Below are 15,697 nucleotides of genomic sequence, written 5' to 3'. Positions count from 1 at the left end.
TGCTGAGCCTGCCCGCAGGCAGGCAGGCAGGGAAGTGGCGGCCCAGCCGGTTCTTCGCCCTTTCCTCAGGCGGCCTGTGGAGGCGTTGGGAGTGAGGGGCCGTGAGGAGCAGGGGCAGAGTCCAGCCTTTCCACCTGCCTTAAGTGTAATTCTCCAGGAGTTGCCTAAGTGTGCAGTGTTGGGTGCAGGAGGGGTGAAGTCACCGTGGGGTGATGAGCTCCTCACCCTGTCCTGAAAGAGAGGCAGTGTTGTGTTTGTGGGTGAGGTTCTGTCAGCTACTTCTGATCTTTCTCAGTAATTAAAAAGCAAAATTAATTTCCTTACTTGATGTTTTCTTTGCCCTAGGAATATTTCTGTCTGTTGCACACTGTAATTAGTATCAGAATCAAGAGTCAGCTACCTACAGGACATCTCCCAACTCCTGAATATTTGATGAATCACAGAGTATCCTGAGTTGGAAGGGACCCACAAGGATCACTGAGCCCAGCGGGCTCCACACAGGACCACCCAGCATTCAAACCCCGTGTCTGGGAGCACTGTCAATGCTCCTTGAACTCCGGCAGCTCAGTACCGTGACTGCTGCCCTGGGCAGCCTGTTCCACGCCCACCACCCTCTGGTGCAGAGCCTTAGTTCCTACCACCCAACCTGACCCTCTCCACTTAGCTTGGCAGCCTTTTCTAATGCTTGATCAATCTCTTCCTAATCCTTCCTAATGTCCAGTCTAAGCCTCATCTGGTGCAACTTGAAACCATTACCTCATGTTATGTCACTTGTTATCTGAGAAATGAGACAAACACCCTTTTCGCTGCAAACTCATTTCAGATAGTTATAGGGAGCTACAAGGACTCCCTTCAGCCTCCTCTTCTACAGACTAAACAGCCCCACTTCCATCAGTCACTCCAGTTTTCTAGTCCCTTTTCCATCTTCATTGCTTTTCTCTTCATGTGCTTGAGCAACTCAGTACCCTCCTTGTAATGAGGGCCCCCAAACTGAACACAGTTATGTGAGGTACAGTCTCACCAGTGCCACGTACAATGGGAGCATCACTTCCCTAGTTCTGCTGGCTGCGCTATTTCTGATGCAGGTGACACAGTCATGGCCTCTGCCTTAAGTGCCAGACATAGCTATGCAGGTAGCCCGTTGTTTTATGAGTTTCTATTCATAACTTAGTTATGTTACAAGATCATCACAGTCCTGATAGATTTTATGCTATGGTACAGGAGTAGGTTCTCTGCTAGCAGAGTAAGCCAAAGCAGCGTCCCCAGCTGTGTCTGCCCTGGTGCACACCCTAGAACTCCTTGTTTGTTTGCCTGGTGGTGAATGGAGGTGGATCTCATAAGAAGCAGTTGCCCATCTGAAGCAACAGTCTGAGCTGGCTTTAAGTAGGATAAATTGCATTCTTATAGCAACAAAGGATTAGGCGAAAGAAGACCAACAACTTCAGTAAGAAGATTAAGCCGTATACTGCTCATGCACATCCTGCTTTTCTTTGCCAAATAATATCATGAAAGTTGCTATAGATCCCTTCTATCTGTACATAGCTCTTCCTGAACAATCACAAGTTCTCTCATGAGCCCTTCTGCGCCAGCTCAGGCATTCATTTTTCCTCTGAGATGTGTATATACCACCACTTCTACGGAAAAGATTCTTCTAAGGGATTTCACATTTCAGGTCTGATCGCAAACACATTCTTGCATACAGGTCTCCCTGAGCATGACCAAACCTGTTGATCTAAGCATGTTCAGAGACCCATGATTCATCAGCTTTGCAGAACAACCACACAACTCAGCAAAAAACAAAAACAAACAAACAAACAAAAAAACAAAACAAAAAACAACAACAAAAAAACACTGGACAAAAAGGGATACATTCATATTTAGCCTCGTCTGTCATAGAATCATTGAATCACAGAATCATTAAGGTTGGAAAAGACCACTAAGATCATCTAGTCCATCACCAATTACCACTGTGTCCACTAAACCATGTCACTCAGTGCCACAGCTACCCTTTTTTTTTTGAACATCTCCAAGAATGGTGACTCCACCACCTCCCTAAGCAGGCTGTACCAATGCCTTATCACTGTTTCTGGGTAGAAATTTTTCCTACCGTCCAACCTGAGCCTACCCCAGTGCAACTTAAAGCTATTCCCTCTAGTCCAATTGCTGTTACCTGGGAGAAGATTCTGACCCTCACCTTGCTACATCCTCCTTTCACACTGTTGAAGAGAGTGGTAAGGTCTCCTCTGAGCCTCTTCTTCTCCAGGCTGAACAATCCCAGTTTCTCCAACTGTTCCTCACAAGACTTGTGCTCCAGACCCTTCACAGCTTTGTTGCCCTTCTCTGGATACACTCCAGGGTTTTAGTGTCTTTCTTGTAGTGAGGGGCCCAAAACTGAACACAGTAGTTGAGGTGCAGCCTCATTAGTGCAAGTACAAAGGGACAATAATCTTCCTTGTCCTGCTGACTACACTATTTTTGATACAGGCTAGGATGCCATTGGGCTTCTTGGCCACCTGGGCACACTGCTGGCTCATATTCAGCCAACTGTGAACATGTACATATTATCTATGAAGTAGTGATTCAACAAAGTTTACATGACTTAACAAGATTTGTGATGGAAAGGTCACTTGATTATGTGCTGAACAGAGAACAAGGTTGCACAGAACTGTCAGGGAGACCCTCCTGATGAGTCACGAGGTTTAGAGGGGACCCTCTGGCCAATAGTTCGTGTCTAAAGGAGTATGTGTGCAATCAATCCTTCATAGCAAGTACCACATAGCAAGTTAACAAACTATTAGCAGATAAGTAGTCTCTCAGTCTTGAAAGAAGTGAAATTCCAAGAAGCTAACTATTAGTGTCTTACCAAGCATCTATCATAGGTAAAGAATCCTTTGACCTTGAGGAATAGCCTTAAGCTGAGTCTCTGCTCACGAGGGAGGTCCTGGCATGCAACCCCTTGCCATGCAAGGAGAGCTCTGCAGGCTCTGGGCTGTCCCCTATTTACAGAGTAAGACAATTGACTACTAGTCATATTTGCATACCAGCCATATTTGGTGGGTGCAAGCTATCTCCCACAAACTCACTTTGACCCTAGTTCAGCTAACATCATGAGACAAATCCATCACTGCAGCCATTGATGGTGGATCTTAGCCTCACAGAGTAGTGGTATTGTCACCCCTTGCCTGTGTTCCATTAATAGTATATTGATAATTTATGCACTTACAGATCCATAGTAAGTTGACAGTGAAGTATTGCTATTTGTTTTGTACTGCTTTGTATGTTTTAGGTGGTTACATTTGGGTGATTTGGTTTATCGTGTACAAAACTTTTACATACAATATGATCATAACAACAGACATACTAATGTTAGAATTAATAAAATCACAACTGGATGAAGCAGATGATTAAAAATCCATGTTGCTGTGAGTGACCACCCAAGAAGAGTTTCCCACCAATCATGGTCTCCATCTTTTCACACTCTTTCCAATGTGTGTGCTTAGGGTTTTAGTCCGTTGTTTCAGGCACACTCCAGTAGCTGACACAGGGCGTTTCAGTGCAGCACTCTCTTCATCATTATAAGATTCATTCCAATAGAAGCAGGCAACAAATCCAGACTCAGTATTTAATCAGATTGTTATAACTGACATAACAGGAGTTGAATAATTAAGGTTGCATGCCATAATTTCAGTAAAGCTAAAAGCACAAATATTTATAAAATCACAAAGAGTTCTTATACAGCACATCATTTTCAAATATATGCATTTTCAGGGTGTTCATTGGGATATACTTCAAAATAACATTCTGCTCAGTGTCAAGACCCATGTCTTGGGCTTTGATGTTATGACTCATACCTTGTCCTTCCTATGCAATGCACACTTGAACATCACAAGTTTGCCATTTGTTTCTGACTTGTTGGGCCCACGCTTTTGTGTTCTAATGAATAGAGTTTAGTCTCATTGTGACTTAATCCTAGTGCAATGGTTGGATATATGATATATGCCAAAATAACCATATTGTTAAGACAAAATTGATGGCCTTCTTGTTGATGGAATCGTAAGTAAAATTAAGTAAATACCACCAGGACTGGAATTCTTTTTCAAATTTAGTTGCATTGTTCCAAATCATCTTTCAAATTCCAGTGGATAAGGTGTCTTCTTTGCTTTCTCTTATAATTGCTGCTGCCATAGATTGCATTCACAGTTGAATTTGGTTACAATTGAGAGTTAATGTTTCTTTGTCAGTTAAATCTACAGTAAGTTGGTGGTCCCTTCCATTGATTTTTATACACAGAAATCTGACATGTCTTTCCATGGGTAGACTCACTGATTATCCACCATCCTATTTTAATTTATTGGCCAGTTACTCCTTGGAATTGATGGAGTTAGTTAATAACATCTCAACTCTATTCATTTTCTAAGTATATTTTGGTTCCATGCCTGACGATGACGTACACATTTAAATCTCCCTTACTAAAGTGCATTCCCATACTCTTAATAGAGACATTAATAAGAAATGTTATCAATTTATCTAAAAGATAGGCACCTCCACTGAACTGATTTTCTGGATTCTCTTAGTATTCAGAGGAGAGTTGATTCACCCCATCTGAATAAGTGCCTGATTTTTAGATAAGGGAGATAAATCTGATCAAGATATTCAGAGTGTGACAAACTCCAACTGAAGTACTTTTCCTATAGTATGATAATGACCCATTTTTTCACATCTTGAGATATATTTTAATTTTAATAGAATGTACATTTGCTATTTTAAAATTACGTCTGTTTCAATACTTTCTTTGTAAAGCTTCAACCAAGAACTTTTCTGTGATTATCAGTGTTTTGTCTGCTGATGTCTATTAGTTTGAATGCCTAGCAACTCAAACTCTGTCAGACTGGTCCCTTAAAAAGTGGCAGTTTCCAGTTTCAGATGATACTGAATGTAGTTACATTTTAATGGTTATTATCCCTGTAACAATTTTAAAAAATCAAAGGCTTTCTTACTCTCCTGCCTCTCTCTATGCCTCTACTTGTGTCACGCTTCACTCTTTTTTATTTTAAATAGATTGAAACTTCACTGGACCTTCAAGTTGACTCCTAACTCTTGAACTGACTCCTAAACTCTGTGACACTCCACACCCTGTGATGTGGACCAGCTTTGAAGAGAGACTGTCCATCACTTTTGTCCCCTTTCTGTGTGTGCTTCCTGGAGTAATCTGTTTCTTCTGCGATCAGTTTTCTTAACTAGAACCTTTGAGATTGGTCAGACAAAGGCACCTTTTCTTGGACTGGTTTGGTCATTTGGTACTGGTGATTTTATGCATAAATATATACGTATATATACACACATTCATAGGTCACTCAAGTAATGTCTCCTTTTAATTTCCATGAAACTTACAATGGATACAAAAGGCACAATCACTCTGCTTAGTAGAGCAAATTCTCAGTTGAAAACCACTATTTTTCAACATAGTCACCACTGTTCACTGTGCATTTTCACCAGCAATGAACAAAAACGTATATGCTGCACTCATAAAAATCTGTGCTAGTGGAGTTAACCCACTGATTCACAGCTCCTATGGCAGTATCATTATGGGGAAAATGTTGCCCATGTAGTTCATCTGTCATTGGCCCAAACGGATGAAAGTCAGAAGGCAACAAATGCAGGCTATATGGTAGGTGTGGTAGGACAGTCCAGACAAGATGGGCAAAGTGCTCCATGGTCTTCAAATTGGTGTAGGTTCTGGTTTTATTATGTTGCAAGAGAAAAGCTGTCTTCTTTTCTGGCCTGACTTTTCAAGTTTGAGTCTTCAGCTTAGTCAGCACTGTGATGTAGTGGTCAGAGCTGCTGATTTGTCTAGGTTCCAGAAGGATCACTCCCTTCCTATTGCAAAAGACTACGTATCGCTTTGCCAGCTGACAGCTCCGCCTTGGAGTTTTTCTTTGATGGGGAATTCACACGGTGCCACTATGACGCTAGGTCATAGTGGTGGCACCATGTCTTGTCACAGGTAATAATGCAATCCAGGAAACTGCCACCTTCAGCCTTGTATTGAGTATCTAGTAGGTACTGAAAAACTTGCTTATGGCATTCTTTCTGTTCCTGTGCGAGCCCTTGTGGGACCCACCTACCGCAAACTTTGATATTCCAGCATTGTCACTGCTGTTTCCAGGTGATATTCTTTGGTTGTAATCCACCAAATCACATGATAGCTGATGGAGACACTCCTCATTTTGTGCTTTGATGGCTGTGTGTGGCTGTTGAAAACATGGCATTTCTTTTATGTTGCTGTGGCCAGTGCTGAAACACACCACCCACTGCCTCACTGTGTTCACATCCACTGTTCGTTCTCCATAACTGTTCATCAAGAATCAATGAATGTCAATGGGTGCATTTTTTTTTCCACGTGGAGGAATTTACTGACATACACACTTCCATGTCAAATGCCATTTTGTCAGACTCCCCCTCTGCTGCCATCTGTTATATGGCAACAGAATGGAACGGAATATTGGCAGGAAGGTTCAACCTCTACTTCCAGTACCACCAACATCTGTCTTTGACATCGTGAGCCAAGATAACAGAATAGGAGGCATTACTTTCAGAGCAGCCTTCCTATGTAATCAGCCATAAGTATAGTCTTGCTAAGTATAGCCTATCATATTTGCTTTTATGACTTTGTTAAGTTTGCAAGATATGAAGTATATTCACTGCCATAGTATTACTAATAAGTTTTTTGAACCTATAATGCCAATCTCTATTTGCTGCTATATTAGTGATTTTTCTACATCTAATTGCCTTTCTACTGTCCTTAATTGTTGCTACTGTTTAGTTATTAGTGTTATACTCTTATTTTCTACTGTGTATATGTTTGTTTCCTGTAATTTCTGTAATAGCTGGTTTTTTATGCATAGATATTCACATTATTAATCATACTTGCTTGTGGTGATTTGTTGTGATCTGTGATAAACAGAAATTTTTAGAAGATAAAACCTTTGTGTCTTTTTGTATTATGCAATGCTACAAAGCCACAGTTGCAATCTCCATACACCTACAGGCTGAGTAACCCTTTAGATAGTGACGCTATTTCAGTTGCAGAGACCACTGACTTCAACTTAGATTAATTAAACCTAATCAACTTCCAGGAGTGAGCTGTTATGTCTGAAAAAATATTTCTTCATATACTTTTACTGTACAAATAATATGAAGGTTTTATAAATATGTATATCTTTTGAGCATTTGTAGACATGTGATTTTGTTTTTTACTTGCCCATTTAATTATGGATAGTGTCCTGGAAACACAGAGCAATCAAGACACACAAACTGGGGAACAAACAAAAGTATTTCAAATCTCTATGGCAAACTAACGTGAACTGGTAGACCAGTATTCTGCCAATAATGGTATCTGAGATAACTGCTTTAGTATAGCATCTTCAATTAGATCCTAGGGAAAACGGTATTTTCCATTTTCATCAATGTAGTGTGACAGACAGAAGCTGTATTGTGTTCCCAAGGTTTTTAAGCTGCCAAAATGCAAAACACAGGTATTCTGCCTTTTAACACTAGATGGCAGACAAAAATGGGAAAATATTTCCTTGTACTTGGAGATATGATATTGAAAAATTAATTTGCAACTTAAATAAGCATACACTGTTCTTAAACTAATAAGAATTAAGACTATTTGTCACATAATTCTGATAGCTTGAATACCTCCTTCAGCCTTTCATTTGGGTGTGTGTTTTTTTGTCACAAATACTGCAAATAATCAAATGAAACATTTTGACATTAATTTCTGATTGCTTTATTTCTCTCGGTTACTTCCTTTCTATGTTTTTCTCTTGTCAAAGAATGACTGAAATTCTCTAAGTCCTATAAAGGGCCTAAACAAATCAGATTGAAGAAAATCATTCAGAGACAGCTATCCTTGCCTGGTAGTCTCGTGGTTGTGCAATCCAGTAAATTAAAAAAAGCAGGAAATATGAAACTTATATTGCAGCTGCTTAGTATCTTTATCTTACATCAATTTCCTAAAATAATTAGGCAGCTTTACTCCTTGTTGCAACTGAATTTCAGAAAGTAATAGAGAAGTAACATTTATAAAGGAGGCAGCTCAATTTCGTAGAACTTGTAGTACTAACCATGAGTTATATGATCATCTATTTGCCAGTAATATTTTGGGCTAGTACCCAATTCCTCTCCCAGTTGCATGTTTTAAAAGAAGTGTTTGACACTTCATTTATCAGAAGGGTCAGAGTCCCTGAGGGTACATCTGCTCTGAATCATCCATGCAAATGTGAATCCATCGACATGCAGCATCACGCTAGAGTGCCTGTTGCAGGCTCGGGGATACTGTCTGAACTATGGATGCAGCATTTACTCTCTGTGCATGCACGAGTTTCTGTTAGCTAACAAAACAGTCTTGAATTGCTGTGCTTTTCATTACTTGTTATAGATAGGTATGTGGTGCATTTACAGAACTGGTAGCCACTACATACTTGGTTGCTAATAAATGTTGATGTGCATATACAACACTAGAACCATAACAGGTCACACCCAATCAAACCTGGTGTTTCCCTTGTTCTGCTGCTACTGTGGCTGCACAGATTCTGTACCAGCCTGGCTCCTTTCAGTGATACATTGTGCAGTGCAGGCAACCTCATTAACTATAACCAGAAAACATGCAAATTATTCTCATTAAATCTTTCCTATTGAAGTTTTTCAAATTGCAGAAGTAAAAGTACTAATACAGAAGGTAAGTCTGAAATTACCTATGACTTTTCTATCTCATGGTTAGGAAGTCACAAAGATGACCATAGTTTCTGATCTTAGTTCTTCAGATTCTTCTCAGTTTGCAGTAGTTTTTGATATAAAAAGTACATACAGGACCAAACACCAGAGCGTGGCCTGTCCTTCTTCTTCCCATGGGAGTGCTTTAGGCACAAGGATGTAGAGCTATCTCCCTTTTTCAGACAATCATGGAATGTTTTGAGTTGAAAGGGAACTTTAAAATTCACCTATGGTTTCCATGGTTTTTTCTTGGTTCCATTAATCTTCTTTTCTGCAAAGTCACCAAGTTTCAACATGAGAAGAAGAAAGCATTTTATGTGTTCCACTGCAAATACATCAAGGAGCAATAAGTTTTCTTATGGAATCAGAAATACGTATTTAAACTTCCTGAGGCTGAAAATTGCACTGAACTGTTTTCTTACATCACCTGGTCAAATTTTCTGTTCAAAATGGTTTTACACTATATATTGTCAATGACCTTATTCCTTTTCCTCTTTCTTTGTTTTCCTGCTCTTTCTCCTCTCCCTACCCATGGGCCTCCATTTTCTCACCCCACTTAAAAGTACTGGATGAGTCCCATTGTGTTCCCTGAAGGAATGGTTTTAAGACACCTTTGGAATTACAGGCTCTGCATTTTCAGTGTATGAAGATAGCAGACCTTAGCTGGGAGTTAAGACTCAATCAGAATCTGGATCTGAAATTTCCACCATGTCCCTTTCTATTCATTTATATGCTTCACTACTTCCAGGCAGTTTCCTGCTTCCCGCAAAGCAGCTTGGATCCCTAAATCAGGGTTTTGGATTCTGTTGCTACTTAATATTCCTTATAGTTAGCCTTGATTTCCTGCTCCCCCACAGCCCGTAGTCAATGGCCTCTGGCCTTGATCAGGGCCTTTGTGCATTCTAGAAACCTGGCTGCTAAAAAAAAGAATGTATTAATCAAATAATTACATAGTAATCATGAATAATGCAGTAGATTACTTAGAGTTTGTAATTCAGACTCATGCTAGAGGTCATATTGCAATTCCTTTTCAGCCCTCCGTGATTACTATAATAGTTCTGTTATCTTTCAGCATGCAAGAACTGGTAGATGTGAATTTCAGTACTGCAGCACCTGGCTGAAGGTATAATTGTGTATGTGGCAGACAAAATTCTTGGTAAGAATGGAAGAGGTCAAAACACACAGTTCTTTTAGGTACTCTGGAATTAATTCCCTGTCCTTATTGTTTACTATTACTTATTCAGTGTTGTATGAGGAAGTGACCCATTGCTGTTTACTTTGTCTTTATTTTAAGCATTGAGGTAAGTCTGACCCTTGCACCAGGTCTTGAGATATTATGCTAGGTTCCCTCTTAGCATTTGTCCCTGTGTTCAAAAACTCCATTTATAGCTTCTCATCTGTTGAAGGGGTACTTTGTCATTATTCTTCAAAACCATTCAATCTCCAAGCCAGAACTCCTTCTCCTAAATTGCACATCATTTCACCACTTCTGTTAGCTCTGCCCAGAGCCTCACTGAGACTCCTGTGGGTATCCTTCTCTGTCAGCCATATTCCACAGCACTGGTGGCATATGAACTGGCATGCCATTCAATATCTTAATGGACTATCTAGACTGCCTGGAGTGCTGCAAATTAAAAAGACAAGTTTGGGAAGAAGCTTACATACTTAAATTATAAAGATTTATTTATGTCTCAGTATAAAGTAGCCTGATGAGAGTTATAGAAATACCAGCAAAAGCCCAGTATTGTGCAGTTAAGCACAGTTTATTAAAGTTGCACAATTTTTTACTGTGGCAATGGGAATAAGGTATTATTTAGAGAATGATCTATAGTCTGTGGAAAATAAGTCTACCACCATAATTCAAGTATGTGAATCTAGCAAACTTAGTCCTCAGGCCAAGCGGGACTCTCACTCCCTGCTGTCAGTAACAGCTCTGAAATCAGAAACATGCACAGAGAATGAGATCAGCGCTGGTGAATAATAAAGTTTTAAGTTTACTGGAAAAGGTTAAAAAGTTATTCTCTTGGACATAACATCCTTAGGGATTAAAAGGAGTCACGTAGTAATTTACGTAGACGGCTTTACTGTTCTGTGATGAGTACCTGTAATAATCTAGTTACGAGCCAGAGGGGGCCAATACCTATTGTTTTTCTCCAGCTTTAATGCCTGGGGCTAATTCCTGCTGCAGTTGGTTTATGGGAGTCTTGGTTCAAAATGTTGCTTAAGAGTAATTATAGTAATTTGATACATTGCAGTCTAACATTTTGAGTATATAAAGCTGGATTTGTTATGTAGCTATTAATCTTACAGAAGTAACTCCCCCTTCCTTCAAATACAAAGCATACTACTCTGAACATAATTTCACAGAAGGTGAAAGGCATCTGAGCTCTGTTTAGGGAGAGCAGATTTGCACACTCATACGTCTGCACAGGCATGCACACAGGTGTACATGCAAAACAGGTGTGCGTACAACTAAGAGCTTGATCTACTTTGAAGGGTTTAATTTTCACTTGTCATTTATATACGTGTTTAGCAGGACAGAAATTTATCCCATGTTTATTATAAAGTTAATTTGAACATTTAAGGTAGCTTAAAGTTGAATACTGATGAGAATTTGAATTGTCCAGACTTACTTTCTAATAGTCTTCTGTGTTTCCCAAGAGTTCTGCTTCTTACTTAGAAGTTCTTTTGTCCAAATCAAAGCTCAGTTCCTTCTGCAGAATGGAGTTCTTGACACCATTAGTCATTTTGGGTCTTACTGTGTTGTGACAACAGCATAGGTAGCTGTCTTTATTGGATGACTATACATGTGCTGCCTGCAATACTATTTCCAAAATGCTTTTTCTGTGTCTTTAGTTGGCACTTTGGGTTTAATTGTTGTGTTTGATGCTGCTTTATTTCCATAGATCCTCTCTAATAAATTCCTAACTATATTGTTTCGGAGTAAGTCTTTATTCCTTGTCCAAAAAACCATGTACATTAATATAAATACGGAAGTAGTGGAGGGTTTTTTTTTTTTTTTAAGAAACCAGAACTGCAGAAAGTTGTACCAACACAGCAGCAAAATGGCGGTCATAATTTTAGCCCAGTAAAAATGGCTTACAACAAAGTTGTTTGTATACTGTATCCGGAAATATACTGTATTTTAATACTGAATTATACGAATCTACCTTACTGTAAATGCACCTATTACAGCCTAAATCCTGACAGAGCACTTGTGTAACTTTCACTAAGTGAAATAATCCATCTGCTGGCAATTATACTACGCCAAAAATGAGTTACATTTTTGCTATTACTCTGTATTAATGTTACTTAATGCGTCTCATAGAATGTATTCTCTACCATGACAGCAATTTCAATACACCATGTTAATTTTTTTTGTCTCCTCTAGAACATATTTAACAAAGTGTTTTATATAAAAACATTTCAAGTATGAAGTCAGTGTTTGTATCATGCTCTTCATAATTTAATCTGCACACTTCTCTTTTTTATCCTACAGGTAAAGATCTTAAAAGAAATGAGATAACATCACCACTAAGGAAATAATTTTCAATTTCTTCAAAATCCTCTAGAGATGTAGCCAACTATGCAAAAATTTGCTTTTCTTAATTAATTGGTTTTCATGACTTGATGAATTCAGTAGCAATTATCTACTATCTCTTCAGATCTACAAAATCTCACAGGTAAAGAGACAAAGGTTTCTGAAGTCAAAAGCAGATAGTAGTGTTTTACACTTGATCTTTGCTTAAATAGTAAGGTTTTAGAATTTATTTATGCCAAAAAAAATATTTACATTCCAAAATAAAAGAATGGAAATGTATTGTCTTCTCAGGTTGTATTTAATAACAAGTCGTATCTCATGTCTGTCATGAGATGAAACAACTGATGATTTTTAGAAGGTTTTTTTAGGTTGTTTTTTTTTGTTTTTGTTTTTTTTTTTTGTTATTGTCAATGGCTGGATAGACATCAGTGATGAATGGTGTTTGTCAGAGATCTCTACAGGGACTGATGTTCTTTAATATCTTCATCAATGATATCAACAGTGAGATCAAGTGCACTCTCAGCAAGTTTGCGGATGACACCAAACTGTGAGGTGCGGACAATATGCCCATGAGACGGGATGTCATCCAGAGAGACCCAGACAGGTTCAAGCAGTGCTCCCAGGAAAACCTGATGAGATTCAACAAATCCAAGTGTAAGACCCAGTCCTGCACCTGGGTCATGGCAACCCCACTATTGAAAAAAGCTGGGAGTGAAAGGATATTAAACAGACCTGCTGAAAAGGATTTGTGAGTACTGGTAGATGGTAAACTGAATATGACCCAGCAATATGCCCTCTCAGCCCAGAATGCCAGTTGTATCCTGAGTTGCATCAAAAGAAGTGTTGCCAGCAGGGTGAAGGAGGTGACCCTGCCCCTCTACTCTGCACTGGTGAGACTTCACCTGGAGTATTGTGTCCAGATGTGGAGTCCTGTGTACAGAAGAGACATGGACTTGTTGGAGTGCATCCAGAGGACGGCCACAGAAATGATCCAAGAGATGAAACACCTCCCCTATGAGGACAGGCTGAAGGAGCTGGGGCTGTTCATTCTGGAGAGGAGAAGGTTCAGTCTGAGGTGACCGGATAGAGGCGTTTCAATATCTATAGGGGAGCTACAGGAAGGAAGGGCACAAACTCTTAACAGGATCTGTTGTAATAGGAAAAGGGGAAATGGTTTCAAACTAACATGGGAGATTTAGTCTGGATATATGGAAAAAAAAGTTACAATAAGGGTAGTGAGGTGATGGATGTCCCATCCCTGGAGACATTGAAGGTAAGGTTGGACAGGTATCTGCACAACGTGATCTAGCTGTACATGCCCCTATTTATTGCAAGAGAATAGGACTAGATGACCTTTAATGGTCCCTTCCAACTCAAATGATTCTACAGCAACTCATACACTACTCAGTACTAATGTTTAAGGACTGAAGTGAAGGCTTGATTTCTATCTATTTATTAATTTATTTTGCATGTTATGAGAACTGAGATACATAGCTCACATGTAATCTGTAGGTTAGGAGAGACAGTTATTCTCCTTTAATCAGTACTCTTTATGCTGTGTCTGGAGCGCTGCCATCAGTTTTGGAGTCCCCATACAGGAATATATTGATGAGCTTAAGGGAGCTTGGCATAGGGCCATGGAGGTGTTCTGAGGGCTGGAAGATAAAAAAAAATCTGTAGACAGTAAGCAAATCAGGTCTAATCAGATGCTGGGAACACCGCTTTTGTGCTGCGCTGGAGAGATCTTCCCGTAGCATGCTGCAGGTACACTGTCTATTAAGAGGTTCCTCCTTCCTTCTACGTTATGGAGCCTCTTCTTTTGTGTAGCAATCATATATCTTCTCACAGGATAGAATGTCATCTGCATAATAACATTTAGCAGCACAAAGCACAGGATCTAAGCATAAGGCCCAGCAGAGCAGAGACAGCCCAGTCAAGATCCCTAACTCCTTGAATACAATGACTTCTGCAGGGCTCCTGGTGCAATGTGTTCAGCCAGGAGGAGAGAAGGCTTTCAGAAGGCCTAGTAGCATCCTTCCAGTACCCATAGGGAGGCTCAGTGTGAGGCCGGAGACAGCTTTTTCACTGAGATGATGGAAGAAACATGAGAGACACGGGTCAGAAGCAGGGAAGGTTCTGGTGGCACAAAAGGAAAGCTTTTCTACTATGACAGTTAGTAAATATTTGCAACCGATTACCCAGGAGTGTTGTGGGATCTCTGTTTTTGGAGGTTTTCAAGCTGTGACCAGACAACTGCTAAGTAAACTGGTCTGAATCCAGTGTTGACCCTGCTTTGAGCAGGAGGTTGGAAAAGAGGCCCTCCAGGCTGAATGACTATGTGATTCTGAAATGCTAAGCAGATGCCTGAATTTAACTGTCTTGATCTGTGAGCTGAATCCCTCCCTACCAGCTACCTCACAAACATTAGATGAGAGCCCACACTGAGATATTCAGCAGAAATTAATTACAATGTACCTTCCCACTCTACTGAAAGTAAATAATTTAGGGAAAGAATTTAACTTGGACAGATAGGATTGGGAATGATACAAAGCTGGGCAAGAGGTGAAAGAACTAACAGAGTAAAAGAACAGCTAAGACTGCTTGAACATTTTCATCTGTTATTCTGTTTTTCTTCTCACAGACAGTTATATTCCCAGAGTGGAATCAATTTCAGTATAACATTATCCTAAATGTCAGCTAGCGTGGATGAAAAAACTGGAAAGGGCGCGATTATAAAGTTGTGAAACCATTAACATATATTGAACTAATTATAGGCAAGATGGAATGGAGTCTTACATCACTAGGACAATTTGTACGAGAAGGGCCCCTCCCTTTTTATAAACATGACAAAGGTTATGTGTTGCAGTGTGCTTGCCCTTCAGCTTGTGTCCACATGCTGGGTCTGACACTTATTACAGCATGTGTGCTGCCCAGGCTCTGGGTGCTGAGGCCACACGTAAACCTCCAAAGATCTGTGTGTTTCCAGGGTTCTTGCTGTCCTAGGTGTAGGTGAAAAAGCATGTTTTCTCAAAATAAATATACTCATACATGATGCATTGTGAAAATTGTACAAATATGATTATAGTACTATATTCTGGTTAGTCTTCCAATACAACCCCAGAAATGACTTGTGTTTCATATTCTAGTATTTTTAGACATAATTCCTTGATCATCTTTCAGATCATAAAGTGTAAATTTATCTTCTTTACCTACCCCTGGGCTTTGTTTTCTATTCATCATGTTCATGTTTCAATCCACTTAGTTCTAACACTGCCTAGGTGTAGGTGTTTACACAGCCTGCTAGAATAACAAAGAACATGCCTGTTTTTTTTTGTTAACTCATACAGTGAGGTTGTCAGGGTAAATGATTTTGGAGCA

The sequence above is a fragment of the Gallus gallus genome, chromosome 1 (assembly GCF_016699485.2).
Source record: "Gallus gallus isolate bGalGal1 chromosome 1, bGalGal1.mat.broiler.GRCg7b, whole genome shotgun sequence".
In the NCBI taxonomy this organism is placed as follows: domain Eukaryota; kingdom Metazoa; phylum Chordata; class Aves; order Galliformes; family Phasianidae; genus Gallus; species Gallus gallus.
Note: the sequence above shows the minus strand (reverse complement) of the source record.